We start from the raw sequence: 25284 nt of genomic DNA on the forward strand, positions 1-25284 counted from the left end.
CTTCATTTCCTGCAAATGTCTTTTTTTTTTTTTTTTTTTTTTTTTTTTTTGGCAGGGGTCTATTTCTGCGTTTAACTTCATCCCCAGATTGACTTCCCTCATAATGATAAAATGGCTGCAGTGGCGCCAGGCTTTCCATCTTTATATTATACTGGACTGAAGGAGAGGAGGCATCTGTACCACTCTGGGCCAGCTTATGACACAAGCCTACTTCTAAACCAACCACTGTGGCTAAAGGATGCTGCCAGGTCATTTTTCCATAGGTAGAACTAAAGGGAAATCAGATTTCCTAGAGCTACGTAGATTACCAAACAGAAATGCAGGGCTATTGGACATAGGTAAGGAGGGAATGCAGGCTTGACAGACATGTCCGCTATAAACATTTTAAAATAAAATTCTTGCTTACTGGAGTTCCCATTGTGGCATAGAGGAAACAAATCTGACTAGGAACCATGAGGTTGTGGGTTTGATCCCTGGCCTCGCTCAGTGGGTTAAGGATCTGGGATTGCTGTGAGCTGTGGTGTAGGCCGGTGGCTACAGCTCTGATTTGACCCCTAGCCTGGAAACCTCCACATGCCATGGGTTCAGCCCCCAAAGGACAAAAAAGACAAACAAAAAAATTTGCTTACCCAATTTAAAAGAGTAAAAGCATGATAATGCAATGAAAAGGCATCAGTAAAAAACAAGGAAGTTCCCTCTCACCACTCTTTTCAACATCATACTGGAAGTCCTTGCTAATGCAATAAAGAAAGAAAAGGCATAGACATTGAGAAAGAAGACATAAAACATAAAACTGTCTTCACAGGTGACATGATAGTCTATGAAGAAAATCCAAAAGAATTTAAAAAATGACTCCTGGAATAAATAAGAGGTTATAGCAAGATTGTGGTTAATAAGCAAAAGTCAATTGCTTTCCTATATGCAATAAGAAACTAGCAGAATTTGAAAGTAAAAACACAGTACGATCTATAAATTATATTAGCACACCAAAACCTGAAATAGTTACATAAAGATCTGAGTCAGGAATATTTATTAAACACTAATGAACAAACTCAAAGAAGATCTATGAAAATAGTGAGATATTCATGGATAAGAAGACTCAATATTGTCAAGATGTCAGTTCTTCCCAACTGGACTTATAGATTCAATGCAATGCCCAATCAAAAATCTCAGCAAGGTATTTTATGTATGCGGACAAACTGATTTTAAGGTTTTTATGGAAAGGCCAAAGACTCAGAATCACCAACCTAATATTGAAGGAGAAGAACAAAGTTGGAAGACTGGCACTACCTGACTTCAAGACTTTATATAACTATAAAGCTATAGTAATCAACACAGTGTGATACCAACAAAAGACTAGACAAATACCTCAATAGAACAGAATAGCACAGAAATAGACCCACATAAGTTTAGTCAACTGACCTTTGACAAAGAAGCAAAGACAATACAATGGAGAAAAGATTGCCTTTCCACAAATGGTGCTGGAACAATTGGACTTCCCCATGAAAAAAAAAAAAAAAAAAGGAGTTCCCATCATGGCACAGCGGAAACGAATCCCATTAGGAATCATGAGGTTGCGGGTTCAATCCCTGGCCTCTCTCAGTGGGTTAAGGATCCAGCATTGCTGTAAGCTGTGGTGTAGGTCACAGATACGGCTCGGATCTGGCGTTGCTGTGGCCCTGGCATAGGCCAGCAGCTGTAGCTCCAATTCGACCCCTAGCCTAGGAACCTCCATATGCTGCAGGTGCGGCCAAAAAAAAAAAAAAAAAAAAAAAAAAAAATCTAGACACAGAACTTACACCCTTCACAAAACTAACTTAAATGCATTGTAGACCTACATGTAAAATGCAACACTATAAGATCCTAGAAGACAAGATAGGGAAACACCTATGCAAAAGACACATCAAGATAATTAGAAGACAAACCACAGATTGAGCAAAAATATTTACAGAAGTCACATCTGTTAAAGGACTATTATCCAAAACATACAAAGAACGCTTAAAATTCAACAATAAGAAAACAACCTGATTTTAGAACAGGCCAAAACTTTAATGGACAACTCACTGAAGAAAACATACAGATGGCAAATAAGCATATAAAAAGATGCTCCACATCATATATCATCAGGGAAATGCAAATTTAAACAACGAGATACCGCTACATATCTGTCGGGTTGGCCTGAATCCAGAGCATTGAACACACCAAATGACCTGAGGATGTGGAGCAGTAGAAACTCTCATTAACCGCTGGTAGACACGTAAAATGGTACAGCCGCTCTGGAAAACAGTTTGCAGTTTCTTACAAAACTAAACATATTCTTACGACCATATGATCAAGCCATCATACTCCTTGGTACCAAAAGGAGTTGAAAAAGAATGTCCACCAAAAAAACAACCCTGCATGCAGATGTTTTTAACACCTTACTCATAGTTGCTAAAACTTGGAAGCAACCAAGATGTCCTTCAGTAGATGAATGAATAGATAAACCAACCAAAGACTAAACAAATACATCAACAGAACAGAATAGAGAGCTCAGGTATAGACCCACATAAGTCTAATCAACTTATGGATGGTTGGTTCATCCAGTCAATGGAATACTATTCAATGAGGACAAGAAATGGGCTATCAAGCTATGAAAAGACATGAAAGAATTTTAAATGCATTTTCTAAGTGAAAGAAGCCAATTTGAGGAGGCTCCGTACCTCCTCAAACAAGACTCCAACAATGTGACATCTGGAAAAGGTGAAACTGTGCAGATCAGCAGTTGCCAGGCAGCAGGGGAGGATGGGAGTGATGTCACTAGACAGAGCACAGATGAGTTTCAGGGTGGAGAAAAGACTTGGTATGATGCTGTAATGAGTTATATGCCATTATACCTTTGTCTAAACCCATTGAATATACAACACCAAAAATGGACCCTTAGGTAAAATATAGACTTTGAGTGATTATGATGTGTCAGTGTAGATTCTCATTGGTTAAAAAAAAAAGGTACCATTTCGGTGAGTGATGTTGAAAATAGGAGAAACTATCCATTTGCAGGAGCAAGGGTGTGTTGGATGGGAAATCTCTACAGCTACCTCCTCAGTTTTATTGTAAACCTGAAACTGCTCTAAAAGAATTAAATTTAATTCTTTAAAAAATTAAATTAAATTTATAAACTATGTATTTATAAATTTAGAAATATATATAATATATATAAATTTATAAATTAAATTTATAAAATTAAATTAAATTATGAAATTAAATTAGATTCAATTCTAAAAGAATTAAATCCATTAAAAATGAGAAAAGAAAAAAAAAAAAAAGCCAAAGGGCATTGGGGCCAAAAAGTGGGGAATTCGAATTCTATTGCTGCCTTTTACTAGGTATCAGATATTGGGCAGTTGTTTTAGGTCATTCTGTTTTTTTTTGTTTGTTTGTTTGTTTTTTGTTTTTTTGTCTTTTTGCTATTTCTTGGGCCGCTCCCACGGCATATGGAGGTTCCCAGGCTAGGGGTTGAATCAGAGCCGTGGCCACCGGCCTACACCAGAGCCACAGCAACGCAGGATCCGAGCCGCGTCTGCAACCTACACCACAGCTCACGGCAACGCCGGATCGTTAACCCACTGAGCAAGGGCAGGGACCGAACCCGCAACCTCATGGTTCCTAGTTGGATTCGTTAACCACTGCGCCACGACGGGAACTCCTGTTTTAGGTCATTCTGTATGTTCCCTGCTCTGTATAAAGTAGCCACCTAAGAGACCTTTCTCCTCTGTCATAGGAAGGAAGGAAAGAAATAGGGAGGTAGATGTAAGATGCAGATCGGGCAGCAGGAAGTTAGAGGGATTTCCATTTGATGGTTTCTGTTTTCCCAGTGAGGCAGGACCATCTCCTTCGGGCAGGTGGTGAAGCTGAGTCCTAGAGGTTCCAAGACAGCCGAGAAGCTTTAAAAGAGTCATTGCAGGAGTTCCCATTGTGGTGCAGCAGAAACAAATCAGACTTATTATCCATGAGGATGCAGGCTTGATCCCTGGCCTCGCTCAATGGGTTAAGGGTGCTGTGAGTTGTGGTATAGGTCACAGACTTGGCTCGGATCCTGAGTTGCTGTGGCTGTGCCTTAGGCCAGTGGCTACCGCTCCAATACCTCTAGCTTGGGAACTTCCGTATGATGAGGGTGAGGCTCTAAAAAGACAAAAAAAAAAAAAAAAAAAAGTGTAAGCAAAAGTAAGAGAAGAACACTGAGGAACACTGTAAGATCACCTTCACAAACTAGCAATTCAAATATTTTTGAAATAAATACAGAATTAGCTTAAACATGTTAAGCTATATCATAGAGTTTTATGGTGAAAACAAAATGAGCTAAATGTGAGCAATGCACAAAAGAAATATAAAATAGGATCATGCTGGCAGTCAGTGGTTAAGAAAAGGATTCACTTACCAGACATTTGCTTTGGATTTTCTAAAATGCAGATGTTCTAATAGGTCTACTTTATAGAGGGATGGTGAGTATTTTTGTGCAGCTCCCACGATTCCTAAACAATTCGGACAAATGGCTAACTTCTGGGCATCCTCAGAACTAAGTAATTGTTATTACAGTTAACCTGAAAAAGATATGCAAAGTTACTAAAAAACTAAATGAATAAAAGTGGCATTTTCCTAGAATCAACAGAAGGGGTGTGTGAGAGAATGACATAGCAAGGGAATCTAGGAGCAGGGACAGGTTCTGCAGGTGACCTGGACAAGGGAGCCCTCTGCAGAGGATGCCGGCAAATGAATTTCTCCCCAACACCAGGCAGCGAAGTGCCATTAAGCTTTTCTTCAAAGGCTCCAAGAGCTTCCCCTCTCCACCCCCCTACTTCTATTGCCTGGCATCCCAGCATCAGAGAAATTCACCTCAGAGGAAAAAAAGAAATTCTTATGTCTCGTCCCAACTCTCAACAAGAATACCATAGCTGTTTCTTGTGAACACTGAAGTCTTGTTTGACAACATAATGAGATCTGGTTAAACAGATGAAAAATGCCTTAACCTGAGTGTTTATCTCAACCCTGCCAAAGCTTTCAGCCCCCAGGCATTCCCATCTCTGAAGAGAGGGTCAAGAACCTTTAGCTGCAGCCCATGGCCCTGAGCTGGCGTCTTGCTACACCAAGCCACTTTTGCAATAGCAGAAGGCAGGAGTCTCTGTCATTTTGAATTTCCTGAAATGTACGGGCCTGTGTCATGATCTCAGTGGTGTCTGGGGGCAGTTTCTTCTGTCAAGTGTTTGGAACAGAATGGAAAGAGAAAGGGGAGAGTGAGTGCAAGAAACCAGCAGAAGGGTACGTTGGCTGTGTTCATCTAGGGCTGGGCATCACGGGGTGTGTGGGGCTGGGACCCCGCCAGCAAACAAATCTACAGAGGCGCCCTTTCCAGGTTCTAGAGAACCAAACTCACAGTGGAGGCAAAGTCAGTGATTCAAGTGATTCACTGGCCATTCCTTTCGAGGCGAGTCTTCAGAGGACACAGTGAAAGAGATTTGGGAAACTATCCAATTAATGCAAACAAGGTGTGTAGTCAATCAGATCATTTTAAATGTAAAATGTCATTTAACATACGAACATGTAGTGCGAGAATCGTTCTGACCCATCTGATGATTTCCAACCCATCCACCTTGGAGTTTTGCTTCTAACCAGATGTTTCTTTCTCTCTCTCTAGCACAGATCTTAACACTCATCTCATGGTGGTGGACTTACCCACTGACATGGCTTTCCCCTGCCCCAATGAGCTCTTTGAGAGCAAGGAGTTATCATCACCCACAGACCTTCACTCCTAGAAGATGCTCCATAGAAACACATTAGTTGAATTGCCCAATGAAAGAATGAATAGAATAAGATCATTCAAAAAAGAACAACAGCAAAAAATATGCCATAAGGCTAGCACTTTGGGGTCTCCCCCAGGGACCCCTCAAGAATCAGACTGTCATGCACACTTACCAATCATGCTTCCAATAAAGGGATTTCTTTCACCTCAATGCAATTTCTCCCACTGCTTTAGAGAGAAATCAGCCTCTTCTCCCCTTCCTGTCCCAGCGCTGGGCAGCATTGCCACTCAGTTAAATTACCTAGTGCTTTCCCCACCTAGACTTGATTTTAACAAAGGATCCAGAGATGTCCAAAAAGACTTTTGGAGGAGTAGAAAGATAGCAGTATAACTAGATTTTCGAAAGTTCGGTAGGAGATATTTAAGCAAATATCTTTACCTGGTATTTATTTCTGGTGTTTGTTGTTGTTGTTGTTGTTGCTGCATTTTTTTTGCTTTGTAGGACTCGTGGCATATGGAAATGCCCAGGCTGGGGATCTAACCTGCGTCCTCATGGATACTAGTCGAGTTCATTACCACTGAGCCATAATGGGAACTCTATTTTCTTTCAAAGGTCTACCCTATTTTAGAATATGTTTTCTGGACTGGATTGGACTGGATTGTATTGAATCAATTGGATTGGATTGGATTGGATTGGATTGGATTGGATTGGATTGGAAAGGGTTTGTTTCCAAGTGTTGTCTCCAGTTTTTACCTGCCACAGGGCTTGGCACATGGTTGTTCCTCAATATTTGCAGAACAAATAAGTTAAAAGAGTTATTTGGGAATGAGCCCAAGAGGATGCAAGATAATACCTGTCATTTATATCTGGCTTCGCCCTCCGCCTCTCCGTCCCATGAAGTGGACGGTGTTGCCCTTTATTATTTGTAATAATGCCACACACTGTAATTGAGAGGAAACCCAGAAACCGTAAGTGCCTTGTGTGTGAAGGTTTTGTGGATATTTGTTTTGAGGGTTTTACTTTCCTTTTTAAGTGTGCATCGTGAACCCCGAATGGTTTAGTTTGTACAGACTGCCTTCCCCAAGTGGTACACGGCGGCTCCCAGGGAGGCCTTCCACGGAGACCACGAAGCAGCCGAGAGGAAACCGCACAGCTGAGCCCAAGGGGGCGAGAGGCAAACCTGGCCAAGACAAAGAGATGGTGCGTCACCATCGTCCCCTCCCGACCCTTTCCACAATGTTAAAACTGAAACAAAGCCTCTCCTCACCCCTCCAATTGAAATGTCCCTTTTTAAATGATCTCTCCAGTTATCACCGGGCAGCTTAGCCTCCAGGGCTCTTAACCTGCCGCCCTCCACCCCTCACCCTGGGCTCTGGGGTAGGGGAGTGGGGGGGGGTGTCTGTCTACGCTAGGGTAGCTTCTAGAGGGGGTCCGTGTTCCCTCTGAGGAGCCCCCAGAGCAAATGACTGAACAGATTAGGACGGATTAGACAGATAACAATTCAGATCCTTTTACGAGCACATTTTTCACTCGACACTCAAATTCCCTTCTGTGCCCCACCGGCTCACACAACCCAGCGACTGGATAGTATTACTGAAATATCTTTGCGCCAGCCGAGTGCGTGGAACTGTGCAAAGCCAGATGTTCTTGTAACCCTGTTTTACTGAGTTATTTATATCCATATAATATTTGACATTTCCTGTGTTGTTAAAGAGTTGGGGGCCCTTGACGTATTTTTAAGAGAACATTGCCGACTTTTCATTTTTTTTCTTTGATGCCCAGCACCAGAAATAAGTAATATAAAGAGTGGGCTGTATTAAACAGATGCTTAGAGATCCAAAGTCCACCTTATTTTAGTGCCTTTCATCTTAAATGCTCTTCATGAACAGAAAGATGCTCGAGTCATTTGAACATATGAATTAAGCCTGCAATAAATGCCATGAAAGCACATGCCCAGGGGCCTCAAATCCGTGAGCCAAGAGACAAAGAAAAAAATGTAACAAGAATTAAAAATATCATTCATGTTTCTAGGACTAAACTTGATGGAGTCTTGCTACATGAAATGTATCGTCTCTGAAGCTGATAGATATGGAAAGGGCTACTTAAAATTTCTCCAAGCTTAGCAAAGTATTAGCAGGCAGATTTCTCCAGCTAAATGAAATAATGGAAACTTTACAGAGTTAAAAGTATTTGGCTGATCCTAAGTGGTGAGGATGCTTAAACTGTACATGAAATTTGATATCACAGAAGATAATCATTCTTTTTTGCTTATTGTAAGGATCCACTCACAAGCTCTTTTTTTTTAATCTTTAAGATTTCCAAATTTTAAAAAAGCTTTCTCCTTTATAGGATGTCACAGGGAGGGGTCCCTTCTTGATATCTTTGCTCCGCCCTGAAAACAAAAGTCATAGAAAAAGTGGAGAAATAAGATGTGAATTATTTGGGGTCTTTTTGGTCTTCAGAGTTGCTTTATAAACTTTTAAAAAACTCCCTATACTCATTTTTGTATATTTGTTTGTTTGTTTAAGATCAGCTTCCATTCCTGAAAGCAGAGGTGGTATGCATATATCATTGAGCAGAGAAACTTCCAGAATACACCCTGCCTTCCACTGGATAGCTTATTCCTACTCATCCTACTCAGGGTCCTCCCTCACTCTGAAGCTGAGGGCCTTCCTGACAAATCCAATCCCTCCCACCAAGTTACGAAAAGGAGACCCCGTGGCCTGCTGGTGTCTGTCGGAGCTCACCAAGCCTGCCTGCTCCAATGAAGTTGTGAAATCCCTTGCAAATCCTCTAAGCTGTGATAAGTGTCTAGTCTTCAAATAACGGACAGATGCTCTTGGAGCAAAGTGGTCAGGGTGGCCCTCGGGGTGCAGGCTTGCTCATTTGCATGACCCGTTCCCCACCCTGGAGGCAGACTCTGCTCAGAGTCCTGCCAGGGTCTCTCCATTGCTACAACAGGGATTGGGTTCCATGTGTGGATCTACCTGGTTCTACCTGGATCCACGTTTCTACCTGGATCTGCATTTCCCACATTCTTCTAGGCCCTACCTGGGCCATCAGTCTTGGGTTCCCTCCTCGAGATCTTTCTCGTCCCACTTCCTGATTTCTTGATCTTTTCCCTTCTACTCACAGTCAACACCTCACTTTTCCCCCTGAAAGACTCTGAATTTGTTGTTTCATGCAGTATATGTTGTCTGTTTTTGCTTTTTTACTGTATACCTCAGAACCTTCTCCCTACGGCCACTGACAAATTCTGTCCAACTCTAGAAAATCTTCCATCAGGAGATAACCTGATATTCACTGTGACAATAGTCACAAGATGTTGCCACAGTGTTTGGGAAGAGGGAGAATTCTGCTCACAATCTTCTTATATCATCCTTCACATCCACTCACCTAATATCTTCCCACGTCAGGGTTTCCTTCTCCAAAGTATGATTTTTTTTTTCTTTTTAGGGTCTCATCTGCAGAGTATGGAGGTTCCCAGGCTAGGGGTCAAATCGGAGCTGCAGCTGCCAGCCTACACCGCAGCCACAGCAACGCTGGATCCTTAACCCAGTAAGCGAGGCCAGGGACCAAACCCACATCCTCATGGATACTAGTCGGGTTTGTTACCACTGAGCCACAACGGGAACTCCTGAAGTATGAATTTGAGACACAAATGCAATCTTCTATTTCCTTGGATGGAACAAAGGCTCAAGTCCAAGAGCTGCTCCTCCGGAAAATCTAGCCCTTTCTTCAAAGATATCAATGGATTCACCTGGTTGCAGCCTTGAGTTTATGAAGCAAAGGTCCCAAGGCTTGACTTTGGGGTGGGGGCGAGGGTTCATTTCACATGAAGACATTCACAGTCGCAAGTCGTACCATAACCTGGCACCTACTCCAAGAAAACTAGACTGACGGACATAGATAATTTAAGACAATTCATCAGCACCAAATGGAAAACAAACAAAAAATATCCTACTAGGGTTGGTAGTAATCAAATCTCTCTGTGAAAACTATGTGTTTAAAGAATGGCATTTATCCAGATAATGGAGAACATGAATGATGTAAATGCTAAAATTGTTTCTTTCTTTCTCCTTTTTTTCTTTCTTGGCTGCTCTGAGACACATGGGGTTCCCTGGGCAGGGATCAGAACTGAGCCGCAGTTGTGATCTAAGCTGCAGCAATGCCAGATCCTTAATCTACTATGCCAGGCCGGGGACCGAACCTGCGTCCCAGTGTTCCGAGGCTGCCAATCCCATTGCACCATGTCAGGAACTCCAATGACGTAAATTCTAGAATCATTAGAAGACATCTCCATGGAGCATCACAGATTCTAGCATATTAAAAATAAATGTAAATAAGAAAACTTGGAGTTCCCGTCGTGGTGCAGTGGTTAACGAATCCGACTAGGAACCATGAGGGTGTGGGTTCGGTCCCTGCCCTTGCTCAGTGGGTTAACGATCCAGCGTTGCCGTGAGCTGTGGTGTAGGTTGCAGATACGGCTCTGATCCCGCATTGCTGTGGCTCTGGCGTAGGCTGGTGGCTACAGCTCCGATTAGACCCCTAGCCTGGGAACCTCCATATGCCGCGGGAGTGGCCCAAGAAATAGCTAAAAAGACAAAAAAAAAAAAAAAAAAAAAGAAAGAAAGAAAACTTAAGCATCATGCCTGTCTTACAATAAGCACTCTGTAAATTATAACTAGAATCATTATGGTTATTGTATCAGGTAGAGTCTCATCTTCAAAGAAACAGAGGCACAGGGAGGGAAAAGTTGCCTCCTGCCAAGCCAAAACCTTCTCTCCTTTCTCTGCCTCTAATCTCCACTCTCAAAGCAAATGCTGTTTGTAAAACTGGTCAGAGAAGCCACTGTTCAACCCTCAGTGCCCATCCTCTGAGCATAATGTTCAGAAATGCTTAAAAAACAAACATGCAGTCACCAGATGTCCTTAACATCTGGTTAAACCCATGAAACTCTCCTCTACCTCCACGACCTCCTTCTTAACTCCAAAGTGTAGGGGGAGCAGAAAAACTTAGGAAATCTCGAATGCAGTAAAAATTGACATATTCGTCTTTGTAATTTTTTTCCCTTCTCTATTGTGTGTCCTGATTGTATCCTCATTATTCAGAGGAATCCACATGGCTGGTAAGAAAAATTGCAACTTCTATAGCAAGAAAATTATAAGAAAAGAGATTCTAATATTCTGTACTGTTTAAAGTTCTAACTTGTGCTCTTATGAATCTAAAGGGAAGATCCTGGAGTTCTATGGTGGCTCAGTGGCTTAAGGATCCAGTGTTGGCACTAGTGTGGTTTGGGTCGCTGCTGTGGTATGGGTTTGATCCCTTGCCAGGGAGCTTCTGCATGACAAGGATGCAGACACACACACACACACACACACAGGAAGGTCCTATGCTTAATGGGAAATAATGTGTATTTTCACGGTGTGTATAAATTAGAAGGAAAAGAAAGGGGTTATCCCCTTAAGAACCATAAAGAGACTTGAGGGTGGTAACTCGGGCTGGCAGTAGAGAAGCAAAGGTGCTGAGGTCATGACCTTGGACCTTGTCAGGCGTCCAAGCAATAGAAGTAAACCAGAGAGTGCCTGAAGGAGAAGGGGAGGAGTCTCCGGAGAGACAGTGAAGCATCATCAGAGGCTGACTGCCCAGGAGAAACTGAACGCCCAAAGATCATCACTCTGTTCAAAGTTGTATTTCAGCTGACCTCAACTCTTTGGAGCAAGAGCCTTCCCATCATTAATTTTTTGCAAAAGGCCTGTGTCTCCTCCAGTAGAAGGACACTTGACTAGGCTCCAGGATGTTACTGAGCCGGGGGCTGGGCACCCATTTGTGAGCTTTCTAGGACACGCGTACTGATCCTAACAGCATGGGTTGCCTGACTCCTAATGAAGCAGGAATGATGTGAATATCTAGACCAGGGTCTCTCAATCTCAGCACGCTCGCCACGTGGAGCTGAAGGATTCTTTGGGGGAGGGGCTGTCCTGTGCTTTGAAGGATGATTAGCAGCATCCCAGGACTCCACGCACTAAACGCCAATAGCACATGATCCCCTCTTAGTTGTGACATTCAAAATGTGTCCAGGAGTTCTTGCTGTGGTGCAGTGGGTTAAGAATCTGCCTGCAACAGCTCAGGTTGCTGCCGAGGCAAGGGTTTGATTCCCTTGAAGGAATCCGGTACAGTGGGTTAAAGGATTGCCACGGCTGTGGTTTTGTGGCAAGGATGACTTGGATTCAATCCCTGACCCAGGACTTTCCATATGCTGTGGGTACATCCATTAAAAAAAAAATGTCTCCAGGAGTTCCCATCATGGCTCAGTGGCTAATGAATCTGACTAGGAACCATGAGGTTGCAGTTTCGATCCCTGCCCTTGCTCAGTGGGTTAAGGATCCGGCGTTGCCATGAGCTGTGGTGTAGGCTGCAGATGTGGCTTGGATCCCGTGTTGCTGTGGCTGTGGCGTAGGCCAGCGGCTTCAGCTCTGATTCGACCCCTAGCCTGGGAACCCCCATATGCCGTTGGTGCAGCCCTAGAAAAGACAAAAAAAAAAAATGTTTCCACACATTGCTAACAGTCCCCAGTGGGAATGAAGGATACAAAGCTGTCCCCATTGTCAAACTACTGGTTTTGACAGTAAGGGGGCCCTCCGTTACTACACTGAATCTATACCTACCTCCAGCATTCAGGGCAAGATATTCGATCACTTAGAGCTATGGTTTGTGACCAGCAACCCACTATCGCAGACATCTCAATATGTTCATTTAGTTTAACAGTCTCAAAGTAGCTGAAGCACTCTTTTTCCATGAATACTCCAACACACACACACACAGACTTATAGAAGGGTGGTGAAAACAACTTCAGTACAAACTATTTTCCAAGTGCAGTAAATAAGCACAGTTTTTATGGTGAAAGGGAAATTTGCATTAACTTAAGGACTTAGGGAGTGATACAAGAAGCTAGATAATGACAGCATTAATGGTAAAACACTGAAAACAGGAGCAAGTCTAATACAGAATCAGGGACTGCTGGCAATTTTTGTGGAACTGACAATTTCTTGAACACATGCTTGGGCCATCATCATTCTCCGCGAATGCTCGCTAGGAAGCTCCCTTACATACCAGATATATAATATTGAAATATGGAAAAACATATAATATTAAAAAATATAGGAGTACCCTTCATGGCTCAGCAGTTAACGAACCCGACTAGGATCCATGAGGATGTGGGTTCGATCCCTGGCCTTGCTCAGTGGGTTAAGGATCTGGTGTTGCCGTGAGCTGTGGTGTAGGTTGCAAGACTCGGCTTGGATTCCGAGTTGCTATGGCTATGGTGTAGCCAGCAGCGGCAGCTCTGATTAGACTCCTAACCTGAGAACTTCCATATGCTGAGGGTGTGGCCCTAAAAAGCAAATAATAATAATAATGAGAAAATATTAATTCCTCTAAGGCTTTTTCTTCATCTGTAAAATAAGGACATAAGAACATACTTTAGAGGATTGCAATGCAGACTGAGTGAGCTAAATCACTAAAGCAGTTGGCACAGGGCCTGACACATAATCATCTCTCAATAAAATTAGCCACTATTATTTTCATTCTAATGGAATACTAGAGTTGAACCAGCAAAGGGTAATAACATTTTATACAATATTTTGAAGCTCTGACTTATCTGATCCACACTCAGCCAAATAGTGACTTTGATGCAGAGATTGTCACAAATCCTTTAACCAGGAATCAAGCTGGAAGGTTGATGGGTCTTGCTCATGGGCACATGATTAGTACACGGCAGCCCAAGAGCCCAGGCTAGAGCCTCGGATTTCTGCCTGAGCTGTCTTTCACCAGGCCCACTCTACTCAGGGCTGGGTCTACACCCCTAGATCAGGTAGGATGACCTCAACTGACTTGAAGGGCTTAAACAATAAGGAATTTTATTTGTTCCTGTAACTGGATGTCCAGAGGCTGCGCATGGCACCAGGGCTCTGGCTCCCTTTCCCTGAGATTCTCTCCAGCTGCCTTCCTCTGGGCATCAGGCTTGTTCTCAGAGCAGCTTCCCTCAGGGTCTTTCTTAATTTTTTCTTTTTTAATGTTGGCATCCTTGGCCTATGGACGTTCCCCAGCCAGGTATCAAATCCGAGCCGCAGCTGTGACCCACACCACAGCTGTGGCAACACCAGATCCTTTAACCCACTGTGCCGGGCCATGGATTGAACCTGTGTCTCTGAAGTGACCTCAGCCACTGCAGTCAGATTCTTTTTTTTAAGGGCTGCACCTGAGGCATATGGAGGTTCCCAGGATAGGGGTCTCATTGGAGCTGTAGACACCAGCCTACACCAGAGCCACAGCAACGCGGGGTCCGAGCCACATCTGCAACCTACACCACAGCTCATGGCAACGCCAAATCCTTAACCCACTGAGCAAGGCCAGGGATCGAACCCACATCTTCATGGATACTAGTCGGGTTCGTTAACCACTGAGCCACGATGGGAACTCCTACAGTCAGACTATTAACCCACTGTTCCACAGTGGGAACTTCCCCTCAAGGTCTTAAAAAGGCCACCAGCAGAAAATGAGGCAAAAAGAGAGAAAATGGCTATTTACTGCTCTTCTTAAAAAATGAGAAAGTATGTTCCCAGGACTCTGCAATCTGCCTAAAACAGATTAAGGTCACATGGCCACTCCTGAGGCAACCAAGTTCGGGGATGGAATTGCTCTGGAGTCAGATCTGGCCCATCCCTGGAGCCGATGGTAGCGCAAAATCCCTGAAAAACTCGAGTAGCACAGGCCAGAGTGCATCCCACCCCTCCACTCACTCACTCAGGAAGGAGGAGGGATGGAGAGACAAGGAGGCAGCCAGCAAGCCCTTCACAGTGTTCAAGACTTAAAGTTCCTACTGGGGGCATCACCCAGCTTCTGCTTTCTTTGTGGGGATCACCCCTGTGCCCCCCACCCCCCCAAAAGAGTTTTTGATGAATCAAATAATGCCCTCAAGAAGGAAGTGAGCTGAGAGGAGATGTCTGCAAATTTGCAGGAATCATGTACCCCAGAAAGTCTTCTAGAGACATTTCTCAACTACGAGAGTCCAAAGGAAGAGCAGCTAAATGCATGAAATCCCCCCAAGATGAAAATTTCATGCCCTTGAATTCCAATGGCTCTGACATCCCACCAAACTACTTCATGGTCTCTCCTGTTATTTAATTTGCTCCAAGTTAGAGAAAGCCGCTCTCCATTCTGTTTGTTATTTAACATGTTGCGGAGAGGTTGGCTGGCCAGCTTTTTCTGAACAGTTTCTCTTTTGAAACATCATAAATCCTTAGCAGTTCTTCAACCCTTGGGTTTACCCTGTGTTTCCAGGTTTTAGCCACAGCTGATCCATAGACACTGCCTTCTAATGGCCTGAAGACGTCCCCTGAGAACAGGGATGAGGAGCTGAGAAACCCTCCCTGCATGCCGAGGAAAGACGGCTGCTAGGAAATGCTTCCCTCCGGGGTTTGGGGCTTAACAGTTCAATCCTGTGCTGAAAGCCGCGGGTGGAAGGCGGAGAGAGAGGGAGACCTGGGAGCAGAGGGGAGAGAACATTTTTACAGGTCAAAGAAGAAAAGAGAAGGGAAGAAGCATGGAATTGATGGATGGGTTTTGCTGCTAAACTGCTTCCTGAGCTGCCCACCTCCCTGCCCAAGCCCACCCTGCCAGAGCAGGGAACCCTCCAGGCCCCTGCAGGCCACCAACTCCCCTGCCCTGGCACCCCCTCCATTCTAGCGCGGGGCCCCCAGCCCTCACCCACTCGCAGGTGAAACCTAAGAAATAATATCACGAAGAGGAAAGAACAGCAGCCTGAGAAGGCAGATCTTAGAGTTTCATTCATTCAGCTGCCCCTGAAGTTCTACCCAAAGTCCCCGAAATGACTTGCCTCCACCACCCCTGCAATGACATCCACTCTTTCCGCACTAACCACTCAACCAGCATGTCTGGAGCCACAACCTCCAGAAACTCAACCACCAACTCAGATCTCCTTGAGCAAAAGAACCAAAGCCGAAGGCAGTGGGGGGGGGGGGCTGCTGATTGGTGAGATTTTTCTAGCCCACCCTCTTGTTGATTCAGGAACCTGTGTGCTCGGTGCGTCTTGGACCTTAGACCCAGATCCAGGGTCCATGAATGATCTCCTGGAGATGTCACCTGCCCGTCCAGGCACAGTGGCTTCTCTTCCCTCTACACATGGACTGGCTAAGTGATGCGAGCTCAAGCCTTCTGTTTCTGTTTATTTGTCTTGCGTTGTGTTGTTTTATTAACCAGAAACTTGAAAAGGAGGATTTCTTTGTTGTATTGCCATTTGGCAGAAGACTAGAGGTTACAGTAGCAAGCAGAGCCTAAACATTTTTTTTTTAATCTCGATGAAAGTTCCGTCCAGAGAGAAAAACTATATCCGATTCCCTGTCTCCCATTGAACCTCTGAAGGACTTCCCACACCTTACCTTCAAAGAACGGAACCCTGGCCAACGAAAATGGAAAAACATAAATTTCTGCACGTAAAAGAAAAAATCAGAGGGTGCAGACAGGCCTGTGTCAACAGGGTATTTTTAGCTATCAGTGAATTTTTAGAATCAAGTTGTAAGGCATGGTTCTCTGCACATGGACCCAGAGTGTATTTTTTAGGATCTCTGCTACCCACGGCTAGGCTCTCCTCATTTTCAACCATGGATAATATCCCCACTAAAAAGAAAAGAAAACAGAGGCCCAGGAGTTCCCGACATGGCGCAGTGGTTAATGAATCTAAGTAGAAACCATGAGGTTGCAGGTTGGATCCCTGCCCTTGCTCAGTGGGTTAAGGATCCAGCGTTGCCATGGTATAGGTTGCAGACGCGGCTCGGATCCTGTGTTGCTGTGGCTCTGGCGTAGGCTGGCAGCTACAGCTCCGATTGGACCCCTAGCCTGGGAACCTCCATATGCAGCAGGAGCAGCCCAAGAAATGGCAAAAAGACCAAAAAAAAAAAAAAAAAAGAAATAAAGAAAGAAAAAGAAAAGAAAACAGAGGCCCAGATGGAGAGAGAGGGACCAGCATTATCTCCCAGGGATTGAACAGCCGAGGTGACCAGACAATTCCTTGACAACTATACTGCTTAGGGCAGAAGCTCCAGCTTCCATCACCCCTGACCTCCATTTCTCAATATTTGCTCTCTGGCTCCTTCCCTAGAGTTCCATACTGCCCCTTCATTGTGCATTACTTTTGCTTTTCTCCATCATGGGCTGACTTCCTCATCCTTAAGCTCAAAAAAGAAAAAGAAAAAAAATTCAGAAAGATCTCTCCTGCCAGGTTCTCAAAATCTCTCTCCTGGATTCTAACAGAAGGGTGTTAAAACCCAGGGTGACAGTGAGTGACGGGCTCTGGCTGGGCCCTGCCCCCTTGTGCCAGGAAAGGAGATGAATGCAGCAGCTCAATTTTCCCTCTATTTCCCTCAACGGTCACGGGTGGCTAAGTCTCAACGATCAAGCTGTGGCCGTTAGAGGCAGGAAATGGAATCGGAGAAGAGAGACTAGACTTACCCACCATGGAGAGCCCGGGGTGCGTCAAGCTCTTCCAGGTCCCAAAGCGCCAGTGGGTTTGCACCTGAACAAACCTCCAGGGCTCTGGGGGCCCTCTGCATTTCCTGGACTCCTATGTCTGGATCCCAACTAAATGATGGTCCTCAGCTTCCTGAAAAACTGACTCCATGGGGTCAAAGAATGCGCCAGACTTGGAGCTGAGAATCAGGTGCTATGGTCCCTGCTTTGCTTCTAGCCAAGTGAAAAAGTCTGAGAGCAAATTGCTTGCTTCTGTCCTCCGTGTTAATCAGCTCTGACGTAGCCTGGATTTGTAGGTAGAAGGACAGAGCCCCATGGAGGCAGTGCTGGAAACATTTACCAACACCGTTCATTCAAGGGTTCTTTTCTGTGGCTACTGCTGCCTTTGATCAAATATCACACATGTGCAGAATCTGTAGGATGACACTCATCCACCTGAATGATGGAGATTTGGGGCTTCATAAAGGCAACTCTTCCTGCAATCGTGCAAGAGTAGTGAGAGAGTAAGGGACTTTTTTTTTTTTTTTAGTATAACCAAACAGGATTGTTTATAAATTAAACTAGATGAATTTCCAAAGCCAAACTTGCTCACTTTTCAATCCACAGCGGGGGGCGGGGGGGGGGTGTGCCTGTGTGTGTCGGTGTGTACGCACGTGCCCTTGAAAACAGGAGAGGGATTGCTTACATTAGTAATTAGTTCAAGAATGCTATTAGATTATCTTGCTGTCTATCTCTATTTAAAAATCAGGAGTTCTTGTTGTGGCTCAGTGGAAATGAACCCAACTAGTATCCGTGAGGACATGGGTTCGATCCCTGGCTCCACTCAATGGGTTAAGGATCTGGCATTGCCCTGAGCTGCAGTGTAGGTCACAGATGCGGCTCGGATCTGGTGTTGCTGTGGCTGTGGTGTAGCTACAGCTCTGACAGCCTTGGAACCTCCATAGGCTGCTGGTGCAGCCCTAAAAAAAAAAAAAGAAAAAATACAAAGAAATAATAAAATAAAAATCAGTCAGCATTCTGTCACTTCTAACTTAAGTTTTTCTGATAAATGACAATTTATGAATAATACATCCCTTGCATGTAGACTGATTTTAATGGAAATAATTTAGCGAATTTTTCATTTGAAGTTTTTTCCCAAGGCTGTTACTACATTTCAGAATAGGTATATTTGGAAAATGGTAGCTGTTGAATCCTTTTTTTTTTTTTTTTTTTTTGGTCATTTTTCTATTTCTTGGGCCGCTCCCGCAGTATATGGAGGTTCCCAGGCTAGGGGTCCAGTCAGAGCTGTAGCCACTGGCCTACGCCAGAGCCACAGCAACGCGGGATCCGAGCCGCGTCTGCAACCTACACCACAGCTCACAGCAACGCCGGATGGTTAACCCACTGAGCAAGGGCAGGGACCGAACCTGCAACCTCATGGTTCCTAGTCGGATTCGTTAACCACTGCGCCACGACGGGAACTCCGCTGTTGAATTCTTTAGAGTTCAATATAACTAAACTTCATTGACTATAATAAAAATATTATATTCTTGGAGATAAATAGCTACTTATTCATATAGCTAATGGTTATTGAGAATTAAGTCCCAGGAGTATGCTAAGTACTTTAATACATGATATAATTTAATCTTTATTAGAGTCTTTTGAGATATTCACTCCTATTATCCTTACTTCAGTGATGGAATAACTGAGCCTTAGGAAAGTTAAATAGCTTTCAAGGTTGTACAGTCAGAGCTGTTACCCAGACCTTGGCGCGTTTTACCAGAAGCTAGAATCTTAATCCTACTCTATGTGGTCTCACTATATTGTTGGTAATTGTAATTACTAGGTCCTTCTTGACAGCACTATTTGTCAATTAAATGTTTGAGCCCATAATATATGCTCAAAATTTAACATACCTTTTGCTTTTCTTTTCCTTTCTTTTCTTTTTCTTTTCTTTCTTTTTTCTTTTCTTTTCTTTTTTTTTTGCTTTTTAGGGCTGTACCTTCAGCATATGGAGGTTCCCAGGCTAGATGTCAAATTGGAGCTATAGCTGCCGGCCTATGCCAGAGCCACAGCAATGCAGGATCCAAGCTGTGTCTGCAACCTACAGCATAGCTCATGGCAATGCCAGATCCTTAACTCACTGAACAAGGCCAGGGATTGAACCTGCAATCTCATGGTTCCTAGTCGGATTCGTTTCCACTGCACCACGATGGGAACTCCAGGGGTGATTTTTTGTTGTTGTTGTTCCCAGGCTAGGGGTTGAATCAGAGCTATAGCTGCTGGCTTATGCCACAGCCACAGCAACTCGGGATCTAAGCCTCGTCTACAACGTACACCACAGCTCAGGGCAACGCCAGATCCTTAACCCACTGAGCAAGGCCAGTCCTCATGGATGCTAGTCAGATTCAGATTAGTTTCCGCTGAGCAACATATCTTTCTTTTTCAATTTTTCCAGTAGAAAAAGAAAAGTCATTTTCATTGCAAATGTAATCAAAATATAAGCGCAAATAAGTCTTCATGGATGTACAGCATTGTGTAACTATTCACATTTCACTTTGGAGACATGACCCTTAATCCCTAATAATCCAGGGGAGGTTTGTTTTTACTTTTTTTTTTTTTTTTTTTTTTTGCTCTTTAGGGTCGCACCCATGGCATATGGACATTCCCAGGCTAGGGGTCAAATCAGAGTGGCAGCTGCCTGCCTACAGCACAGCCACAGCAACATGGGGATCCAAGCTGTGTCTGCCACCTACACTGCAGCTCACAGCAACACTGGATCCCCAACCCACTGAGCGAGGCCAGGGATCGAACCCACATCCTCTGGATTCGTTTCCACGGCACCACAATGGGAACTCCCTATTTTTACATTTGACTCTCATTACTGACCCATTTATGTGATGTTACATCTTGATAGTTGTGCTCATCTCAGCTCCTAGTGACAACATCAAGCAAAAATAGCACAAGTTCCTAACAGCAATGAACAGCAATATAAATTCTTTATAAGATGCACTCAAATTTTTATGTTTATCAATATTGTTGAGATGTCAGCTCCCTCAGTGTTATTGGCAAAAGGTTAGACGTATTTATCGATGGAACAGAATGAATAACTTGTAAACACACCCACATGAATATAGTCAACTGATTTTTGACACAGGTGCAAGACTATTCAATGAAGGAAAGATAGTCTTTTTAACAAATGGGGCTGGAACATTTAGATGTCTATATGCAAAATAAATTAAGTAATTAAATAATGAACCACTACCCATACCTCACACCCTATACAGAAATTAATTTATGTAGATCATAGACCTAAATGTAAAATTTAAAGCTATCAAACGCCTACGGAGTTCCCATCGTGGCACAGTGATTAATGAATCCAACTAGGAACCATGAGGTTGCAGGTTCGATCCCTGGCCTTGCTCAGTGGGTGGAGGATCCAGCGTTGCTGTGAACTGTGGCACAGGCCAGCAGCTACAGCTCCAATTAGACCCCTAGCCTGGGAACCTCCATATGCTGCGGGAAGCGGCCCTAGAAAAGGCAAAGAGGCAAAATAAATAAACAAATAAAGCTATCAAACGTCTAGAAGAAAACACAGAATCCAAGAACATTTGCATGATTTCAGGTATAGCAGAGTTTGCATATATGACCGCAGAAGCACGATTCATAAAAGAAAAAAATATAAATAGTACTTTATCAAAATTTAAAACTTTTGCTTAGAGAAAGACATCATAAAAGAAGCAGTAGCACCTAACAGCAAGGAGTGCAACTAATTCCCAAGTCTTGGTTTCTAAATACCCTCCTGCTGTTCAAGGAACTGAGGATCCTTGGAGGAGACGGTTGTTGATTTCAGGGCTGGACAGGGCAAATATAAGATAGCTGGGAGCACCATGTGGTGCTAGAAAGTAAGAAGATGCGAAAGGAAAAAAGTCAGAAAGGATGGGGCATTTCAAAGGGATGCAGGAGTCAACCCGAAAAAGCTTCCGATGGCCCAAGTGGGCCAATCTGAGACAAAAAAATAATGAATACATTGGTAGTAATGAATTACAATCCAAGGATAAAATAAATCCCCACAAGTCCATAGGGAAGGAAGGAAGTAAAGAAGGAAGGAAGGGAGGAAGAAAGATAGAAGGAAGAAGGGAGGAAGTGAGGGAAGAAGGAAGGAAGGAGGGAGGGAGAAAAGAAGGACTAGAGAGGAGAGAGAGAAAGAAAGGGAAATCAGAGAGGGAGGAGAAGGGACAAGTCTTTCTTAACAAAAACTCAGATTAAGAAATGTAGTGAACTGAGTGAAATCACCATTAGAGCACCACAGTAATTATTGCTCAAGGTAAACTCCAGCTATGAAGGCTAAAATCACTGAACAAAAGAGTAAGTTCTCCATGTATTTCCCCCCAAAATACTTGCTAATTGAAAAGTGTCCCTGCCCCCCTCTCAGATTCTTCTTAATTACAAAGGGAAAAAAAATAATGACTGTATAAGGGAGTATCTTGGCCAATAGCACTTTGACCAGTGTTCAAGGTCAACACCTTCTAGTAAGAAGAGAAGACAAGTCAATGTCATGGATCCTCTAGAACGATGTGCAGCAGAAGGCATCTCACTTCTGTGTGTTCTTCCCAAAAATATATAACATCAATCTAATCATGAGAAAACTTCAGACAAATTCCTTCTGGGACGTCCTACATAAGACCCTACCAATGCTCTTCCAAAATGTCAAGATCATTTAACAGAAGGAAGGACTGAGTTACTACTACAGATAGAAGAGGCTAAGGACCCCTGATGGTTCAGTGCCTTGTGGGTCCTGGACTGGACCCTGGAGCAGAACAAGGATGCTGCAGGAAAACCGATGACATTCAAACAGTCTATAGATTGTCACTGCTACTGTACTAATGCTACGTGTGTATCATCATGCCATGGTTATGTGATATGAGAACATTAGGGGGAGGGCTGCATAAACTACGTCTCTACTGCCTCTGCAACTTTTCCTCTGGGGATGAAGAGAAGGGACATATCTACCTTGGATGTTTCAAACATGGGAGGAGAGAAGGGAGTTATGAAATCAATAAACTGGCATTGCGAATTCCAACCTCACCACCACCTAAAGGAGATGGAAAATGAATCTATTTCATGGGACATGTGGATAGAAACTCAACAAGGAAATGGGAGATTAAAAGTTAAAAGACTTGGGTTCTAGCCAGGCCCTGTGGTTCACCCTACAAGGTTTGACAAATTGCTTATGTAATGACTCAGATAACGTCTAAAATACATTACTTAGATAATGTCTAAAAGATGATTCTAAGAGACTCAGGTTTCTGACATGTGAGTCAGTTTTCAGCAAGTAAAAGATGGTGATAACAATGCTCGTGTCACTTACTGAAATAAAATATTTAAATATTGTCATAAAAAAGGGTCATTTCTGTATCAGATTCTGTTTCTTCCTGGAAATCGAGTATGAATCTCTCTAGGGTCCTTTCGGATCACATATGACTCTCAGTGCTACATGAAATAGATCGTGCCAATGCGATCCTAGTAGAACAAGATCAAGGTTTCCACCTGCACTTGTGTCTTTCTTTTGACCGAAGTCACATGTGAAAAGTTTATGAGCACAGATGACCTTGTCAATGGCACACATATAAAGATTGAACTAAAATTTAAGAGAAACGTGCGAGGTGGAGGAAGGAAATTCTCTTTCCAGAAGCAAGATTTGTTTACAAAACTTGAAAACTTCGAAGCCATGGACTTTATATAACTTTCCCCAGTGCATTACCATGTGACTTAATTTTAATATCACCAGTTTAGAAGTTCCCCCTGTGGCTCAGCAAGTTCAGGATCCAGCTTGCTCACTGCTATGACTTGGGGTCAATACTGTGGCACAGGCTGGATCCCTGGCTGGGGAATCTCTGCATGGTGCACGTAGAGCCAAAAAAAAAAAAAAAGAATTACTGGTTTCATGATACCTCGTTTGTCAGAAGTCCTTCAGGTCCATCAGGTAATATCAGTTGAATATCCACTCTGCACACATGTGTGAGTGAGCGTAAATGGGTGCATTCAAGCAAGGAACTGTGGATTTTGTTTTTCTTACTCCATGTGTAAGAACGCTGTATAGAAAATGTGTCCGGAAAATAACCATTCCTGTAGCTCAAACGCACACCAGTGTTGGTCTGGTTGGGTGCCCACTTTTCCCGCCCCAGCCCATATGAAGGAGCTGGTGAGCAGCTGCACGTCAGCAGTGTGTTCGCTCCATTTCTGTCCCCAGTGGGGCAGGCAGGAAATGCCAGCCTCCTCACAGGAAAGCCTGTTGCGGCGAGATTTCCCGATTTCCTTTATAAAAGCAAGAAGGCCAGATCCAGGGGGAGATAAGCACTCAAGATTGCAAGTGCTTATCGCCTCTGGGTTCTGGGCCCCACGGCGATGACCCGTGTCTCTGCTGGAGGCGTAGGCCGAAATTCAGTTTGGTTCCAGATCGAAAGGACTGCCCAACTGAAAAATGCCCTCATCATCCACCCTGGTGGGTCTTTGCAAGGGAGCAGAGCCCAGCGACTTGTTGAATTTTCACTGGGGGTGGTATTGGTGCCTCACGAAATGAAGGCTGCCTCTCCACTGTGTCTGCACACTGCAGTCACCTGGGGGCGCTGTAAAAAGATTGGGATATCTCGTCCCCAAGCTAGTCACCAAAGCCATGGTGCCCATGTGACCCTTGGCCAGCTGACACATGAAATATTCAGTGCGCACACTGCTTCCTGGCTCTGAATTTTTACTGCTGGTGCCACTTGTCTAAAAAGTTAGTGGAATGAAAAGGCTAGGGACCACGAAAGGACAAGCCAGCCAGCAGAGGTGGCTAGCTGAGTTAGTAAAGGATGCGTGAAACTGGCTCGATTCAAATCCAGTGAGCTCTGGTCATCACCCAGGTCAGCTAACTCTCTGGTCAGAACTCAAGGGAGGGGTTAACACGGGGGCAGCGGGGGCGGGGGGGGGAATCATACACTTGAAGGAGAGCCCTGTCTCTTCAAGGTCCACTCCACATCACCCCTTCTGTTCCAACTTTTGTAAAATAGAACCAAAGTCACCACCCAAAGGAGCAGCACACAGGCTGCACTGAGTAACATATAACTACCTCCTCTTTCCCTACCAGTACTAATGATCATGCTGAAACAATGAGAATTTCGGAGTCAAGTACTGCGACTGGCCACACACCAGTCTGATCTTCTCAAAAGCAAAATTAGAATGCGTAAGAAATCTATGTCCCTCTTGCCCTCAAGCCTCAAGTCTAGGAGACATCTTATTTCGCAAAATCTGATTGAAAAACATTCACCCAGAAAATGAAAACATGCTCTCCACTTTTGATCTCTTATCTAGGAAAACCAGGTTCCCTCAGAGGAACTCACCAGGCAGGCAGTGAGTCCCAAGTGTTTATTGTGTTAAGTGGGGGTACATTGTTTTTTGTTCAGCTGCGAAGTGCATTGAAGTGATACCGAGTGACCGGGCTCTCTCCAGGGCCCGGCTGTCCCTTGTCCCCTGTCTGTCAAAGTTGAAGGTCACCAAAATAATAATAATGACACATCAGACCATTATTTGGTCAGGCAGGTTGTACATAGCATCTTTTTCCTCTAGGAGTTGGCAGCGCTTGGCCAAAATCCGCTCAGTTCTCAAAAGACCATCCTCAGGCATCAGTATGAGGAATATTGTTTATACTTCTCCTCACTCAACCATTCCCTATATTAAAAAAAGATGCCCTAGAGGACAGACTTGTGGTTGCCAAAGGGGAGTGGGGAGGGAATGGGATGGATGGGGAGTTTGGGGTTGGTAGATGCAAACGGTGACATTGACAAGGGGTAAGCAATGAGGTGCTACTGTATAGCCCAGGGAACTATATCCACTCTCTTGGGATAAAACATGATGGAATATAGTATGAGAAAAAGAATGTATATACATGATGACTGGGTCACTTTGCTGTGGAGCAGAACTTGGCACAATGCTGTATATC

General features: G+C 43.9%; 1 protein-coding gene across 1 annotated transcript in view; it reads right to left on the minus strand.

The window, feature by feature from the left end:
* Positions 1 to 3401: 3401 nt before the first annotated feature.
* LOC100516820 (uncharacterized) overlaps positions 3402 to 25284 on the minus strand; it is a 36446-nt gene continuing 14563 nt past the window's right edge. The window contains 2 exon segments of the mRNA XM_084976639.1: positions 3402 to 4161; positions 4418 to 6957. The gene's annotated coding sequence lies outside the window, so the exon portion shown is untranslated.

This window comes from Sus scrofa, chromosome 9, assembly GCF_054392235.1.
Source record: "Sus scrofa isolate SSC_HxYL_T2T_F1_AM1 chromosome 9, Sscrofa_HxYL_maternal_Yorkshire_Landrace_v2.0, whole genome shotgun sequence".
In the NCBI taxonomy this organism is placed as follows: Eukaryota; Metazoa; Chordata; class Mammalia; order Artiodactyla; family Suidae; genus Sus; species Sus scrofa.